At 43.3% G+C, this 14,056-nt stretch overlaps 1 pseudogene; it reads left to right on the top strand.

Moving 5' to 3' along the window:
* The first annotated feature begins 278 nt into the window (after nucleotides 1–278).
* On the top strand, nucleotides 279–13,532 carry LOC115150781 (TATA element modulatory factor-like; annotated as a pseudogene).
* Nucleotides 13,533–14,056: the final 524 nt, after the last annotated feature.

Raw genomic sequence — 14,056 nt, 5'->3', positions numbered from 1 at the left:
TATTAAGTGTTTTTTCTCAAAGTTGACGGGATGTCACATGACCTACTTATGTCAGTACACTCATAACAACTTAAGCATTAGGGAACTTCTATTTGATTAAATAAACCTCACCTTGCAAATAAGCTATTCATTTAGTTGTTTACCAAGTTCGACACTCTCATTGACCTCCATACAAAAAGTAATTGCTTGGTGGGCCAAACAACGAAAAAAAACGACACCTGCTGGATGGAGACTGAGTTTCCACTGAGTTGGCCTCCCTCTTCCGGTGCAATCGAGTGCACCCTCTTACAAAACCTAATACCGTCTCTACGGCAGGAACTGATCAATGGACTGACCAAATGGCAGGCACTAATGGGCGTTTCCTGATATCAAGGAACGCCCATATGAAGAAACTCCTTGAATTACGTCATATTTCAAAAATACCAAAACAAATCGACAATGAAAGGCGATTAACGAAACAGAATAATAATAACGTTTAAAGAGTCATATCCTGGTTGAGGCAGGGATTTTCATTCCACTGTATGGATGAATTAGCTAGCTAACGTTATATTTCTGTAGTATTCTTTGACTTGTATCGAGGTCGAGGAAGGGTTTGCCTGATTGATGGTTATCTAGCTAGCTAACCAGCTAGCCAACTCGCTTATTTGCTTCGACAGAGATTGTTGTTAAAACATATGGCTCATTGCGTGGAATGGGCATATTATTTCAAGCTTACAAGTAAACTCTCTGTCTTGTTAGCAAACCTCATGCGGATGTTCATACTCCTAGCTAAGTTGGCTGGCTAGCTAGAGTCTGTTCACTAACGTTAGCGCTTGCTAGCAAGAGACAGCTATCATGAGTTGGTTCAGCTCTACCCAGCTGTCAAGCTTTGCCAAACAAGCTTTGACAACAGCTCAGAAATCCATCGACCGAGTTCTTGACATTAAAGAAGACGAACGGGGCGACACAGTGGTAATGCCTTATGGCGGTAGGTGAAGTAACGTTAGCTAATGTTATAGCATATCGGTGTACTGCTGTCATTGGTTGATTTGTGATTTAATATTACACAACCATTTGCGTTTGCGCATTATTTCTGAATTGATGTGATTACCAATGAAAGTGAAACACTAACTAGTCATCGGGATAAGGAAACCATGATGAGCCGGTGTCTAATTTACCCAATAAAATACATATTAAATATGCTTTGGTGTCTGACTGTTATATGCCCTTATCTTCTGGTCATTTACCAACAAGGGCTACAACCTGTTTTCCCGTTAGCTCTACCAGGGAAGATGCCATTGAGCGGTGGATGGGGGTTGACACAATGGGAATCTCCTCCAGAGAAGTGTGCAACAACTCTCCCTCTGTCATCTGAGGCCATCACGACCCCTGTCACCCACACGGTTGTGGATGAAACAGAAAACTTCTTCAATGCTTTTCTGCCTCCAGGAGAACTGCAGGGTGTCATGAATACCCAGATTGTATCTGTGCCACCCACCAAGTCCCACAGGCGGCTACAGGAGAAGGATGAGGAGAACAGGGAGACTATGGTTAAGAACCATGTGGACCCTCACAAGCCAGGGATGAAGGAGACAACAGACTGGAAGACCAGGAAGCTGATGAGAACCAGGCTGTCCTGACTGAGTTCAAAAGTCAATGGTCTTCCTCAGAAATCGTCCTCGTTCAGACACCATACCCTCCAGTCTTGGCTCAGGGTGATGCTCATAATGACACTGACAGTCCACTAATCAGTGAGAGCTGGGTAGAATCAACTGTAGAGGATACAACTGCTGTTCCTGAGGATGCACAAACAGAATGACCATTTACTCCCTCAGACACCCAACCTGATGATGATGTTGTTGACACTTCTGAATGCCCCAGCAACACTGAACTGGAGTCCCCCTTCGACTTTTTCCCTACCACACCCCCTAAGGAAATCCTATTGGAGCCCAAAGACCCCAAAGTGGAGGACAGGCAGAGTGAAGCACCCTCCCCGAAATCAGTGGACAGACAGAGCAACACCCCCTCCCCTCCTGTCAGCGCATTCTCCTCAGGCACCTCCACCACTATTGATATAGAGGTTTTGGACCATGAAAGTGTGCAGAGTGAGAGCTCGGCCAGTTCCAGGCAAGAGACTGCAGAGGCCAAGGCAGGCCTCCACCTGATGCAGGGCTCCTTCCAGCTGCTCTCAGCCTCTGCCTGTGGGGACTTCTCCCGCCTGGAGGACTACGCCAAGCTGACCGAGCGCTGCGGATCCTCCTCCAATGCCTTTGACCGCATCGACTCGTTCAGCATGCAGTCTCTGGACAGCCGCAGTGTCAGTGAAGTCAACTCTGACGATGAGATCCCAGGGAGCCGGACGCTGACGTCTGTCACCGCAGGACCCATGCCCTCACCTCCTGTCATAGTTGCAAACCCGCACAGGTACGGAAGGAGGAGAAACAGGAAGAGGAAGAAGAGGAGGGGCTAACAGAAGCAATGAAGGATCAGTCTCTGGATGGTCGCAGTGCCACGCCTGTTAACGGCGAGAAGCCTGAGGGCGTAGAGGAACAGCAGCCCCCACCAATAACAGAGGAGAAAAGAGGAGTGTCAACTTGTCAGATTCTGGAGCTTCAAAAGGTAATACAGCGGTCCACAACATGACCCTTTACAACTTGAAACACCACTTTTTAAAAACAGTGTGTGTTGTGTGAATGTGCATGGGTTTGTGTGACTTTAAATACCAACTCATAGAGAGCAGAATCGTGGCACTGTTGGGCATTCATGTTCATATACCAAAATACAGTGTATTCGGAAATTATTCAGACCCTTTTCCTTTTTCTACATGTTGTTACGTTACAGCCCTGTTCTAAATTGGATTAAATAAATAAAAAATCCTCTTTAATATACACACAATACCCCATAATGACAAAGTGAAAACAGGTATATTTTAATTTACATACATAAAAATGTATTGTGTAACTCAATGATTGTGCTTATTGATGACAACAAACCCAAAGCATGGATTGCTGTCATACCTTGTCCATAAACTGCTTACAGGGTATGGAAACCAATTTAATTTTGTAATTGGGGTGAACTCGGCCTATCCATTTAACATCACCTGGAACAGCACCATCTACTGGTCAAAACCTGGTAATATCAGGACGTAGGATGGGACATAAACCTAACAACTTCAATGACTAATTTCTCTGAACAGGGGAAAAATAAAACATCAAATTCCGAGAATACATTACATAGGATGAAGAAACAATACTCCGAGCCACAGCTCCATACCACTTGTCAATGTAAAATATAGAGAACTGATCATTTGTACTCATTGTTGGGGTGGGATTAGCGTGGGGCGGTGTCCATGCGTGGCTTTTGACCATTTCGTCAGATTCCTTGTCTAACTCAATGTTAGAAAAAATAAGTTTGGTCCAAATTGATCAAATCATATTTCAACAAAATTGTTTTGCAGGAATGCCAATCCAATCCGTTTCTAACAGAAACAATTAATGAACAATCTGAGATGGGTACCAAAATCCTTTCTTGTGCTTTGAGGTTGAGCGACCCCACAGGGACCATTTACAGTGCATTCGGAAAGTATTCAGACCCCTTGACTTTTTCCACATTTTGTTATGTTCCAGCCTTATTCTAAAATGGATTTCTCATGAATCTACTACACACAACACCCCATAATGGCAAAGCAAAAACATTTTATTTTTTATGTATGAACAAAAAAATATGAAATATTACATTTACATAAGTGTTCAGACTCTTTACTCAGTATGTTGTTGAAGCACATTTGGCAGCAGCCTCGAGTCTTCTTGGGTATGACGCTTGGCACACCTGTATTTGGGGGTTTCTCCCATTCTTCTCTGCAGATCCTCTCAAGCACTGTCAGGTTGTATGGGGAGCATCGCTACACAGCTATTTTCAGGTCTCTCAAGATGTTAGATCGGGTTCAAGTCCGGGCTCTGGCAGGGCCACTCAAGGACATTCAGAGAGTTTTGTCCCCAAGCCACTCTTGCATTGTCTTGGCTGTGTGCATAGGGTCTTTGTCCTGTTGGAAGGTCCTGAGCTCTCTGGAGCAGGTTTTCATCAAGGATCTCTCTTTATTTTGCTCCATTAACCTTTCCCTTGATCATGACTAGTCTCCCAGTCCCTGCCGCTGAAAAACGTCCCCACAGCACAATGCTGCCACCACCACACTTCACCGTAGGGATGGTGACAGGTTTCCTCCAGATGTGACGCTTGGCATTCAGGCCAGAGTTAAATCTTGGTTTCATCAGACCAGATAATGTTGTTTCCTCATGGTCTGACAGTCCTTTAGGAAAACTCCAAGTGGGCTGTCATGTGACTTTTACTGAGGAGTGGCATCCGTCTGGCCACTCTTCCATAAAGGCCTGATTGGTGGAGTGGTGCAGAGATGGTTGTCCTTCTGGAAGGTTCTCTCATCTCCACAGAGGAATTCTGGAGCTCTGTCTGAGTGACCATCGGGTTCTTTGTCACCTCCCTGACCAAGGTCTTTCTCCCCCGATTGTTCAGTTTGGCCTGGAGGCCAGCTCTAGGAAGAGTCTTGGTGGTTCCAAACTTCTTCCATTTAAGAATGATGGAGGCCAATGTGTTCTTGGGGAGCTTCAATGCTGCAGACATTTTTTGGTACCCTTCCCCAGATCTGTGCCTCGACACAATCCTGTCTCGGAGCTCTACGGACAATTCCTTCCTTCCATGGCTTGGTTTTTGCTCTGACATGCACTGTCAACTGTGGGACCGGATATAGACAGATGTGTGCCTTTCCAAATCATGTCCAATCAATTGAATTTACCATAGGTGGACTCCAATCAAGTTGGAGAAACATCTCAAGGATGATCAATGGAAACAGGAAGCACCTGAGCTCAAGTCTCATAGCAAAGGGTCAATACTTATGTTTTTTTTTATTTTTTTTTTTATACATTTGTCATGGCTTGCTGAAATGACATGGATTGACCCTGTCGACAAGAAGCATTCCCCAAACCATCATGTATTAAACAGTGTGCTCCTCTATTTGAAAAACATTCTTGGTGGAAACTGAAAATTATGTTGTCCTTTGAAAGCAAGTCTAGAAACAAGGTACACTATCAGTTTATGCATTCACTGAGTGCATTTCCTGTGAAATTCCTATGTGGACTTTTTTGTAGGTAATTGATGAGCTGTCAAGCTGCCTTGAGAGGAGGGAGTTACAGCTGCTGTCAATCAGCAAAGGCAAGGCAAGGCTAGAGGAAGAGTGTGACAACCTTAAAGAGTGCGTATAAAGATCTTGACATTGGGTAAAATCCAGGTCTGAAAATGCCATGTAAGAGCAGAAAGGAGCATTCTCTAAACTCACCAATGGAAATATACTGAAAGAAAATATAAACACAACATGTAAAGTGTTGGTCCCATGTTTCATGAGCTGAAATAAAAGATCACAGAAATTCTCCATAAGCACAAAAAGCTTTTTGCTCAAATTCTGTGCACAATCTGTTTATATCCCTGTAAGTGAGCATTTCTTCTTTGTCAAGATAATCCATCCACTTGACAGGTGTGACATATCAAGAAGCTGATTAAACAGCATGATCATAACACAGGTGCACCCTGTGTAGGGACAATAAAAGGCCACTCTAAATTGTGCAGTTTTGTCACACAACACAATGCCACAGATGTCTCAAGTTTTTAGGGAGTGTGTAATTGGCATGCTGACTGCAGCAATGTCCACCAGAGCTGTTGCCAAATAATTTTATGTTAATTTCTCTACCATAAGCCGCCTCCATGTTGTTTTGGAGAATTTATCAGTACGTCCAACCGGTCTCACAACCGCAAACCACGTGTAAATGTGCCAGCCGAGGACATCCACATCCGGCTTCTTCACCTCTGGGATCATCTGAGACCAGCCACCCGGACAGCTGATGAAATTGTGGGTTTGCACAAACAAAGAATTTCAGCACAAATTGTCAGAAACGATCTCAGGAACGTTCATCTGCGTGCTTGTCGTCTTGGCCCGACTAGTTCGGCGTCGTAACCGTCTTCCGTGGGCAAATGCTCACATACTTCTCCAACATGGCCACTGGCATGTTGGAGAAGTATGCTCTTCACGGATGATTCCCGGTTTCAACTGTACCGGACAGATTGCGTGTATGGCATTGTGTGGGCGAACAGTTTGCTGATGTCAACATTGTGAACAGAGTGCTGCATGGTGGCGGACAACGAACACAATTGCATTTTATCAATGGCAATTTCAATGCAGCGATACCGTGATGAGATCCTGAGGCCCATTGTCGTGCCATTCATCCGCCGCCATCACCTCATGTTTTAGCGTGATATTGTATGGCCCCATGTCGCAAGGATCTGTACACAATTCTTGGAAGCTGAAAATGTCCCAGTTCTTCCATGGCCTGCATACTCACCAGACATGTCACCCATTGAGCATGTTTGGGATGCTATGGATTGACGTGTACGACAGCGTGTTCCAGATCCCGCCAATATCCAACAGCTTTGCACCGCCATTGAAGAAGAGTGGAACAACAGCAACAGTCTGATCAACTCTATTCGAAGGAGATGTGTTCCATGGCCCTGCATGAGGCAAGTAGTTGACAGACCAGATACTGTTTTTCTGATCCACGCCCCTACCTTTTTAAAAAAGATATCTGACCAACAGATGCGTATCTGTATTCCCAGTGAAACCTATAGATTAGGGCCTAGTTATTTTATTTCCATTGACTGATTTCCTTATATGAGCTGTAACTCATCAAATCTTTGAAATTGTTGCATTTTGTGTTTTATATTTTTGTTCAGTTGCATGGTCTATATTAGAATAGCCTAAAGAAACTTAATTGTTTGTCAGTGAATTTTTGTCCTCTTGGTTTTGTCTATGGGAAGGTCTGTATGGTGTTTGGATAAGGATGGTCCTTTGTGAGACTGAGGGGTCTCTGTGTGTGTCGCAGTGAGGTGATTGGTCTTAAGGAGGAGAGTTCCAGTGTTCAGTCTCTGAAGGAGGAGTTCACCCAGCGCATCGCAGACACAGAGAGGAAAGCCCAGCTAGCGTGCAAGGAGAGAGACATTGCCAAGAAGGTAAAACACAAGCTAAGAACTAACGCACTGCCAAATAACCAATTTTAAGATCATTGAGTCATCTAACTGAACATTAGTGACAATGATAGTCACAATGCAAAAAAAAAGCCTTCTTCAAGCATCGTCTGAAGTCTTTTTACTGTTATGTTTCCTCCATAGGAGATTAAGGGGGTGAGGGAAGAGCTGTCCACCAGACTGAACTCCAACGAGACTATGGAGATCATCAGAGAGAAGGAGAAGCAGATCCGCGGACTGCTGGAGGAGGGTGAGAAGCTGTCCAAGCAGCAGCTGCAGCACTCTAACATCATCAAGAAGCTGCGTGTGAAGGAGAAAGAGAGTGAGACTAAAATCACCAAACAGAACAAGATGCTTAAAGAGCAGGAAGACGAGCTCAAACACCTACAACAGGTCAGGGGAAATATATTTAACATTTTAGAATTTTATAGAAAAGTTGCAATACTTTTTTGGGCATCAGAAGTGTGTCCTGACCCTGAAAGCCCATTAGTATCTAACCATGCCTGGCTGTGTGTGTGTGTCTCCAGCTTTTCGATGGGAAGGAGGAGGTGGAGAAGCAGCACAGGGACAACATTAAGAAGCTGAACATAGTGGTGGAGCGCCAGGAGAAGGACATGACCAAACTCCAGAATGACTCAGAGGAGCTCCAGGAAAACAATAAGAGCCTGCAGGCTGCCCTCGACAACTCCTACAAGTAATAATACATACTTCACACTTACTTGTAAAGTAATAATAACTCTACTTTTCCAACTCCTGCTTCAGATGTGCTTGTCATTTAGAGATCCCACAAAGACACAACATTCTGATGGGTAAAGATGGTCACAGAAGCACCAACTCATATTTCCAAGCCATGTAGTGACATGGTGGGGTGTATGTGATCTCAGGGAACTGGCAGGGCTGCACAAAGCCAAGGCCAGCCATGCCAGCGAGGCCCAGGAAGCTGCTTTGAGCAGGGAAACCCAGGCCAAGGAGGAGCTGGCTCTGACCCTGGTGGAGGCCCGCATGCAGCAGGATGCTTTGGTCAACCAGGTGGCTGATCTGCAGCTGGCTCTGCAGAGGGCTGAACAGCAGCAGGCCAGGAAAGAAGACTACCTGAGGGAGGAGATCAGTGACCTGCAGCTGGTAGGAGACACTCACACAGGCCTGTTTTCCTCATTACTTCTTTGGAGTTGACTGTAAGGCCCAGCCATGCTTGTGTGTTAGGGGTCAAAGGTTACACACTGATGTGTTTACCGGTGGTCTTTAGAGACTGCAGGGGGAGGAGACCAGGACCCAGGAGCTGAGTCAGATGTGTTACCTCAGCAACACAGCCCTTGCTCAGACAGATTGAGAACCTGCAGGCCTCGCTGGTTGGCCAGACGGCATCATGGGAGAAACTAGAGAAGAACATTTCAGATCGACTAGGTGAGAACAGAACCTCTGAAGTCACAATTTATTTTAGTTTGTAACAAGAGCTTTCTACATCTTGTCAGGACCACAGATTGCTCCTATTTTTAGATAAAGGTTTAATTCCTTTAACCTCCCACCCTTTAACTCAACAGCGGAGGCACAGGCCCAGCTGGCTGTTGCTGTGGAAAAGGAGTGCACAGCAACTGAGGAGCTTTTGGCCATTAAGGCCCAGCTGGTCTCACTGGAGTCCCAGAATTCCCTGCTTCTTCAGTAGAAAGGGCGTCTCCATGGTCAGCTGGACACAGAAAAGACCAGGCTGGAGAAACTGGAGGATGACAGCAGCAGGTACTGGAGGGCTTTTAACACAGGCTCGGTGAGACACAGTAGTAAGTTGCCTTCACTTAGTGCTTTCAGAAAGTATTCCCACCCCATGACTTTTTCCACATTTTGTTGTGTTATAGCCTGAATTTAAAATGGATAAAAAAAATACAAAAAAATCACTTGCCTACAGACAATACCCTATAATGTCAAATAGGACTTATGTTATGGGAATTGTTTTACACTTAATTGAAAAGCTGAAATGTCTTGAGTCAGTAAGTATTCTACCGCTTTGTTATGGAAAGCCTAAATAAGTTCAGGAGTAAAAAATGTCTAACAAGTCACAAAATAAGGCGCATTGACTCACTGTATTCAATAGTGTTTAACATGATTTTCGAATCTCTACCACATCTGTACCCCACACATAAAATTATCTGTAAGGTCACTCAGTTGAGCAGTGAATTTCAAACACCGATTCAACCACAAAGACCAGGGAGGTTTTCCAATGCTTTGCAAAAGGCACCTTTTGGTAGATGGGTCAAAATACCTAAAGCAGACATAGAAAATCCCTTCGAGTATGGTGAAGTTATTAATTCAACTGTGGATGGGTGTATCAATACACCCAGTCACTACAAAGATACAGGTGTCCTTCCTAACTCAGTAACCGAAGAGGAAGGAAACCGCTCAGGCATTTCACTATGAGGCCAATGGTGACTTTAAAACAGTTGCAGTGGTCTAAAGTACTTGTCACGATCGTTATATAAATAATCGGACCAAGGCGCAGCGTGAATAGAGTTCCACATATTTATTACAGTGAAACTTCAAAACAAAGAATTAACGAATGTGCAATATGTATCGCACATAGGCACTCATACAAACAATATCCCACAACGCAGCTGGGAAAAGGGACACACTAAGTATGATCCCCAATTAGAGGTGACAATTATCAGCTGCCTCTAATTGGGAACCATACACATACACCAACATAGAAATAAACTCACTAGAATTCTCCCTAGTCACGCCCTGACCTAAAACACCATAGAGAACCCCGAGGGCTCTCTATGGTCAGGGTGTGACAGTACTTAAGTAAAGATACTTGATAGTATACTTTAGTAGTTTTTTGGGGTATCTGTACTTTACTATTTATATTTTTTACAACTTTTACTTCACTACATTCCTGAAGAAAATGATATAATTTTTACTGTATACATTTTCCCTGACACCCAGAAGTACTTGTTACATTTTGAATGCAGGAAAATTGTCAAATTCACACACTCGAACATCCCTGTTCATCCCTACTGCCTCTTATCTGGCGGACTCACTTAACACAAATGCTTCATTTGTAAATGATGTCTGAGTGTTGGAGTGTGCCCATAGCTATCCGTAAAGAAAATGTTAAAAATTACATTTACTTTGATACTGTTACGAACCGGCTCAGAGTTCGCAACAAAAGGGAGACAACGTGGAGACAAGGAGTATCAAAAATATATATTTATTAGATACCATAACTAGCACAACCAAAAACAAGGTGTCTGCATGGAGAGAGTCTCCTCAATGACTGTGGAAGAGGTGTCTTTATCCTGGGACACACCCGGGCCCAGGTGTTTCCCATTTAGCTGACGACCCTTCCAACTCCGCCCACTGGCATCCTAATAAGGAAACAAGAACAGAGAGAATACGGCAGACAGAGTGGGAGGGTCGTCACAATACTTAAGTATATTTAAAACCAAATACTTTTAGACTTTTACTCAACTTGGATTTTATTGGGTGACTTTCACTTTTACTTGAGTAATTTTCTATTTAAGATATCTTTTACTTTTACTCAAGTATGACAATTGGGCACTTTTTCCACCATTGAATGGCTGTGACAGGAGATAACTGAGGATGGATCAATAACATTGTAGTTAGTCCACAATACTAATCTAATTGACAGAGTGAAAAGAAGGAAGCCTGTACAGAATAAAAATATTCCAAAACATGCATCCTGTTTGGCACAGGGCAAAATAATGTGGCAAAGCAATTGACTTTTTTTCCCCCTGAATACCAATTTATATGTTTGGAGCAAATCCAATACAACCCATTACTGAGTACCACTCTCCATATTTTCAAGCATAATGGTGTCTGCATGATGTTATGGGTATATTTGTAATCGTTAAGGACTGGGGAGTTTTTCAGGATAAAAAAGAAACGGAATGGAGCTAAGCACAGGCAAGATCCTGAAGGAAAACCTTTTTCAGTCTGCTTTCTACCAGACACTGGGCGACGAATTCACCTTTTAACAGTAACCTAAAACAGAAATCCAAATCTACACTGGAGTTGCTTACAAATAAGACAGTGAATGCTCCTGATTGGCCAAGTTACAGTTTTTACTTTAATCTGCTTGAAAATCTATGATAAGACCTGAAAATGGTTGTCTAGCAGTGATCAACAACCAACTTGACAGAGCTTGAAGAATTTTGAAAAGAATAATGGGCAAATATTGTACCATACAGGTGTGGAAAGCTCTTAGACACTTACCCAGAAAGACTCACAGCTGTAATCGGATTCTAACATGCATTGACTCAGGGATGTGAATGCTTATGTAAATGAGATATTTCTGTATTTAATCTTCAATAAATTTTCAAAAACATGTTTTCACTTTGTCATTATGGGGTATTCTGTGTAGATGGGTGAGATTTTGTATTTAATCAATTTTGAATTTATGCTGTAACACAACAAAATGTGGAATAAGTCAAGGGGTATGAATACTTTCTGAAGGCGCTGTATATTGAGGTGGCCCTAACGGCTATTCATTTCAAAGCTTTGGAGCCTTTCCATTAAAGGGCCATTTCCTGTCATCCTTATGGTGTAGGGAGCATGTGGAGCTGGAGAATCTGAGGGGAGAGCGCACTCGAACACAGGAGGAGGCCAAGAAGGACAAGGTATGTTTCTTCCCCTGCCCTACTTACCCTGCAGTAATGTAACAACACTCTTCACACCTCCTCATAGCCTGTTTTCTTCCTAGGTTTCCTTCCTTTCTAGGGAGTTTTCCTAGCCACCATGCTTCTACATCTGCCTTGCTTGCTGTTTGGGGTTTTAAACTGAGTTTCTGTATACCACTTTGTGACATCTATTGATGTAAAAAGTGCTTCATAAATACAGTTGATTTGATTTAACCTCTGTTCCTCCCACCAGCTACTCCTGACCAATCAGCTGGAGATGGAAAAAATGAAGGTGGAGCAAGAGAGGAAGAAACGCTACCTAGCACACCTCAAGGAAAAGGTAGATCTATTTATCGACTTCTGTTTTATATCAATGACCAACCTTGTGTGTCTGATCTTAAATCAGTCTGTGTGGAGTGAAAATGACATGCTGTTTCTGTCATTAGGAGCGGAAGTCATTGGTTCAGTCTGTGGGTGAGCCCCCAGCCTCATCTACCCCCTCCCTGTCCCGTTCCAGCTCCATCAGTGCAGTAGACCACACCGGCCTGCACTCCTCCTCCTCCCAGTTACTCACCACAGCCACACCGTTTACCCTTTCACACCCAGCCAACCTCCCATTTTTTGCCCAGTATTAGGGATGGTTACCTCAGTAAAATAAATAGGGAACTTATGGCAAAGGGACAAATCTGAGCTAGTTTGCATATTTGGCTCGCTTGAGGTTGGATGGTTAACAAGAGAGACCTGTTTTGTATTTCATCAGGAGGACTCTCTGGATCAGTCGTTGGGGACGATGACCGTGTCCATGTCTTTGAGTGGGACCAACCTGTATGAGGCGGCTCGGCTCAGTGAAGGCTTCAGCATCATAGAGAACCTGCAGTCCCAGCTTAAACTCAGAGAGGGAGAGAGCGCAGCTACAGGTACCAGCTGCCTGCCTGACACTGCTTCAACATTGCTTTGAGGACTACCACTGGAAGTGTGTCCTACATGCATTTCTTCAAATACCTTCTAGTTTTCGATGAAGTGTCTGATTTACAAATATACTTTCTGAAGGTTGTTGAAAAACTGCTTGCCAGGATCTTTCTTACCTCTTTCTTTCCTCTTTCATTCTTTCCCTCTTTTGCTCTCTTGCCTGCCCCCTCAGATGTAGATCTCTAGTCTGGAGAGGACTCGCTCTTCCATGGCGGAGGAGATGGTCAGATTGACCAATCAGAATGAGGAGATGGAGGACAGTGTGAAGGAGATCTCCACACTGAAAGTGCAACTTCAGGTGAGGAGAGGATTAATTCATAGAAGTACCACTAAGACAGTTTAATCATATTAGGGTAAATCCCTGTTGTGATTATTTAGCTTAAATACAAGATGTTAGTTGTGAAAACTAACATCTCGCAAGATGAGTTGCTGGACAGAGCTTTATAACCATCTAGTCACAGATAAGGAAAAGTCCAGTAGAGTTAGCCCTCTTGAGACTATAGATCTAGTGTTGTCCTGTGAGCCTGTGTTGTGTGACTGACTGTGTTGTAGGAGCTGGAGCAGAGACACAACACCATCCTCCAGATGTATGGAGAGAAGGCTGAGGAGGCAGAGGAGCTGAGACTCGACCTGGAGGACATCAAGAACATGTACAAAACCCAGATTGATGAACTGCTCAAAAACCAGAAATGGGCTGATCTATCTATTTGACTTCCATGAAATAGACACAGATACAAAAAACACATTTTTGTAGAAGTACGTTCACTGTAAAGGATGGGAAAAGAGTTCATGCTTTTATTTCTGATTACAGAATAGTCCATATTTTTGTTGTACATTCCATCGCTGTCTTTAAATAAAAAAGGGATTTGAGGATCTGTGATTATTTTATTGTGTTAATGATCCAAATTGAACTATTTAAGAGGGAAATGATGAGAATGTTGGTAAAAAAAAATCAAAATCTTAACATGTACAGATATGAAAGATTGTACAATCTTAAATTGTGACTATCATAATTTAATAGTCACTTCGCATTGATTCAAAACCAAACAACCTATTCCGCAGATTGCTTTAGATATCACTGTCCTTTATTGTGATCGGCTGGCTGTGTGTGAGAGAGAGAGATGCACTATCACGATATATTGACCGTTTTTATCTTCTTAACTCCACCATCCTAATTGGCATCATATGTTTCTGAATACTTCACGTCTTACATCAGGTTGGAGGAACAGAAAGGGTAGTAAAGATAGTATTTATTGCTTGCTTGCATTTTTTTTCAGAGGTATTATGTGTAGACAACCAAACTGTGCCCTTGGTGTCACTGTATATGGCTGGACTAGGAAATCTGTTGAATTTAAGTTATGTTGTGTTGCAAGGCAAAGGTAACCTGCACATATCTC

Source organism: Salmo trutta, chromosome 16, assembly GCF_901001165.1.
Source record: "Salmo trutta chromosome 16, fSalTru1.1, whole genome shotgun sequence".
NCBI lineage: Eukaryota > Metazoa > Chordata > Actinopteri > Salmoniformes > Salmonidae > Salmo > Salmo trutta.
Note: the sequence above shows the minus strand (reverse complement) of the source record. Positions and strands in the feature narration are given on the sequence as shown.